Raw genomic sequence first — 4807 nt, 5'->3', positions numbered from 1 at the left:
TAAATGCAGATGTCTAAGCTCTTTTTTTTCATTAATTTTATTGGTACATTTTAGGTATATAATATGATAACATTCGTCATTGGGAATTTGGACCTTTATATGATGTATCTTGATTCTTATTTTTTCCCCATTCCTCTTCCCTCCCTTCAATACCTCCACGCTTCCCTATTTACAAGGATGTTGCTTCCATTTTTTCCTTTTCTCTTATTTATTCCTTTCCCTTCTTTCCTTTCCCCTACCCCTCTCACTTCCCTTTCCCCTTTAGTCCTTTTATTTCTATTTCACATTATTATTATACATTTTGATCCTTATTTACACTTTCAGTTTTTCACACCAAAGAAACTATTTGGTATTTACACGTGTGTCCTATTTATTTCACTTAAAATATAGCCTCAATGTGCATCCATTTAGCTATAAATGTCTCTAGTTTTCCATTCTTTATGGCTGAGTAGTACTCCATTTTATTTTTTAAAAACACACACACATCTTTTTCCAGTCTCCAGTTAGTGAACAACTGGCCTGTTTCCAAGTTTTAGACATTACACACTGTACCACTATGTACCTGGGTGCACATATATGGCTGTTATGTGATTCTTTTAATTCTTTTGGGAAGATACCCAGCAGGGCTATATCTAAATTCTTATAACAACTCACCTTGCTTTTAAACTATGTAGTTCCTGTGGCAAATTTCTCTAAGAACACTGTTCCTTCCACTTGTAATTCTTCACGATCTCTTCTAGCCCATGCTCATATCGGATTCCATATCCAAGAGCCCCAGGACCTCCTGTACCATTCAACACTTTCTGATTGCCACTCTCACAACCCTATTCCCACTTGCCTGTCCCATTCTACTTGGCTTTAGCATTAAAGTTTGATCTTTGGCATACGCACTCCCACTGCCCCCAACCAGCCTTACACCATGGATTCCAATGCCCTGACTGTGTTAAAATGCCAACTCCTAGCCTACTTGGCATTTTGTTCCACTCAGCACAGGGACACAGAGGCAATGACCACCCACTTAACTTCACTGTGGATGACAGAAACAACCAATGGATCAGCAGTGCTGTGGGGATAGAGTTGGAGAGGAAATCTAGTACAGCATCCACCCTATTGCCAGAGCTAGTTAAATCAGGTGTCTTTAGGGAAGGGGTTGATTGTGTGGGACTGAGCTCCAGAACCTTACAGCTTCACTCCAGGATTTTCAGTGTTGCCCTACCACAGTGAATGGGTGAAAGGCAGCTATGGGAGACAGATGCTGAGAGAGTGAGGGCTAGACACAGATTCCCCCAAGAAGTTATGCTCAGGCCAGGAAGGACACGGAGCCTGCACTGCTTGGTAGAAGGCCAGACCTGGCAGGTGTGGCTGAATCTGAAGGTGATGGCACTGAATCTGCTTGAGTTCCTACCCACTGCCTATATCCAGCCTAGATTGGCACTCTGATGCATCTCTGTTTACCAGTGTAAGCAAGGATGAGCCTCAGCTTGGACAGTTGCCACAGTCTCGGGTTTACAGACAGAGGGATCTCTGGAGTGGGTGGGGTGTGGCCCCCACACTTACATCTATAAAGATGGGCATAGTGCTCTATCACTTGCTGGATTCCAAGACAGCAGGCACTGGAAGGAAACTATTCAATTTGAAATATGGAGGAATTTGTTTATCCATTTTTTTCTCCTCTTTTGCTTGGCTTTATTTTGTTTTGGTGTAGTGTGATGTGATATTTGGAGCTTTTTTCCTATTTTCTTTTATTCTTTTCTGTTTTGGTCTTTTTTTCCTTTTTTCAATTTATTTTAATTTTTTTGTTTTTTCGTAGCTTGCTCTGCTTTTCTTCTCTCTTTTTCTTGTTTTTTTTCTGTTACTTTTATCTAATACTATTAATTTCTTTTTACTGCTTAGTAGTGTCCTTTATTTTACCTTTGTCACCTCATTCTCTTCTTCCATTGCTTAATTTTTCAAATTTTAGTTTTTTTCATGCTGCCATTCCCCACATTTTGTATTCTTACTAGTATGAACATTAAGATTTATTAATCTATAGGTAGTTAAATATATGCCATTATTATTGAATTCTGTTCAATCATTAGTGGAGGTAAAGTTGTTCCATTTAGCAGATATTTACTCTTGATTAATAATTTGTTTGTGTTAGTGTTTATCCTATAATCTTAGATCTCTTTTCTATTACTGAAGGTAGTGCATTATTTGTTCTTAGGATATGTTAATATCCAGTTTGCATTTGATGGAGTTGCTGCTAATTTTATTCTATAGCTATGGTGACATAATCGTTGCTTTGAATTGGTTTCTCTGTATGCCAAGATGGGGATTATATTTGTGCCGTTAACAGTACTTCAGTCCATTCTCAGAGAATTTGATACTGAGTGAAATCCCCTGCGGCTTCCCCTCCCAAATAAGCAGAAATGGGGGGACTCTGGGACAGAGTAAATGGCCTATAGTTACTGATGCTCAGAGAGTATCCTGGAAAAGCAAACACTAATTAAAGAGGTCTCTATGCTAGCAACAAAGTCTTCCACTATAATCAACCCACAAACTTCAGCACACAAAACAAACAAACAAAACCACTGAAAGACAAAGCAACAAAATGCCTCCAAAAATTCGCAACTCTCCCAAAATTGATCCAGAGAGCATCAAGTAGGTGAAAATCAATAGCCAAGGGTTAGGGATTTAGCTCAGTGGTTCCACCAATTGCCTTGCAAGCACAAGGGTCCAAGTTTAATCTCTGCTACAAAAAAAAAAAAAAAGCCACACAGCTAACTCATTAGAAATGATAAAAGAGGAGATAACAAAATAGATCAATAAAATGCTTAGTGAAATCGAAGAAAATATAATTAAATAGGTAATAATCTTAATAAACAAAATGATCAACTAGTTTACAGAAGACACTAATAAAAAGCAAGCTTAGCTTTGTTTAAGTGGTGCAAAGCAGAAAATGCTCAGCATACAAAAGAAACATGAAAGTTACCAAACAGAAAACAAGGAGATTAAAAATTCTATTAAAAGTATGGGCAGCAGAAGCATCCAATGTGAGAACAGAGTGTCAGATCTAGAAGACAAGACTGTGATCAATCATTGAGAGATACCTTAAAAATAAGAAAGAATGAAAAAATGGAATCAACAGTTGCTAGATGACACAGAGACTAATCTAAGATTAATTGGAATTAGTGATAAATCAGAAGACAGCATGAATGGCATTAAAAGTTCTGTTTACAAAAGTAATAGCCGAAAACATTTAAATATGGAAAAAAGAATTTAATATACACGTAAGTGAGACATTTAGCACCCTAAATAGCCAAGACCAAAAAGAGCCACTTCACAAACATCACAGTCCAAATCCCAGAAATCTGACACAAAAACAGAATATTAAAAATAAAGAAAAGCAACAAATCACTTACAGAATCACATCTGCTGAAATTACAGCAGACTTCGCCACACAAAGCTTAAAGGCAAGGGGAGCTTGAATGAAGTGTCTCAATCTCTAAAAGAAAATAACTTCCAACCCCGACTGATATATCCTACAAAACTATCTTTCAAGTTGATGTAGAAATGAGATATTTCTGTGACAAAGAGCACCTAAAGAAACTCATGTCCATCAAACCAACACTCATAAAAATTCTCACGGATATCTTAGAAAGATACAAAGAAGCTAACAATGCTAAAAGATCCAATAGAATAAACACACCCAGTTAAATGAGCAATTAAGCAGGAGAGAAAGAAAAGGAATCAGAAACAGGAAACTTACTCAATGACAAAAATAAATCAGTACTTATCAGTAATAACCTTAATGTGAATGGTCTCAATTTGAAAATCAAAAGATACAGATTGGAAGAATGGATCAAGAACCAAAATGCAATGGTATGCTGTGTATAAGAAACACATTTAACACACAAAAAAATTCACAGACTAAAAATAAGAGGATGGAAAACAATATCCTATGCAATAAGAACACCAAAACAAGCAGGAGCAGCTATGCTATTTTCAAACAAAGTGAACTTAAACCAAAAACTAATCAGAAGGCACAAAGCAAATCATTACATATTGGTTAAGGGAACAATTCAACAGGAAGAGATAACAATTATAAACATATATGAACTGAACAATGGCACACCCAAATTTATTACAAAAAAAAACACTACTGGACATAAAAGATCAGATAAACATCAGTATAATTGTAGTGAGGACCCTATCACAAATAGACAGAACTAGACCAGAGAGTCAACAAAGAATTAGCAGAGTTGAACCAAACCTGTGAACAAATGGACTTAGTAGATATTTAGTGTTCAACTCAACAGAATTCTTGTTCTTCTCAGCAATACATAGAGTTTCCCACAAATAGACCATATACTAGCTCATAAAGCATGTGTAAATAAATGCAAAAAAATCAAAATTATACCAGATATATTATCACATAACAGTGTGATGAAACTAGAACTCAATGGCAAAAGAAACCATAAAATTATACAGACATATGGAAATTAAACAATACATTCTTGAATTGTCAGTGGGTCACAGAAGAAATCAAGGAACAAATAAGATAATTCCTAGAATTAAACAATGCCAATACAATATATCGGAACTTATGGGATGCAATGAAAACAGTCCTAAGATGAAAATTTATAGCTATGAATGACCCCATCAGCAAAATGGAGCAAAACCAAATCAATAACCTAACTATGAATCTCAAGTTCCTAGAAAAACAAGAGCAATCCAAATCCAAAGTTAATAAATGAAAGGAAATTATAAAGATCAGAGCAGAAATCAATGAAAAGGAGACAAAAAAAGAATCAATGAATCAAAAAGC

This window comes from Fukomys damarensis, unplaced genomic scaffold, assembly GCF_012274545.1.
Source record: "Fukomys damarensis isolate Sample0158 unplaced genomic scaffold, DMR_v1.0_HiC HiC_scaffold_16, whole genome shotgun sequence".
Classification (NCBI taxonomy): Eukaryota; Metazoa; Chordata; class Mammalia; order Rodentia; family Bathyergidae; genus Fukomys; species Fukomys damarensis.
The sequence above is the reverse complement of the archived record's forward strand: the minus strand, read 5'-3'. Positions refer to the sequence as shown.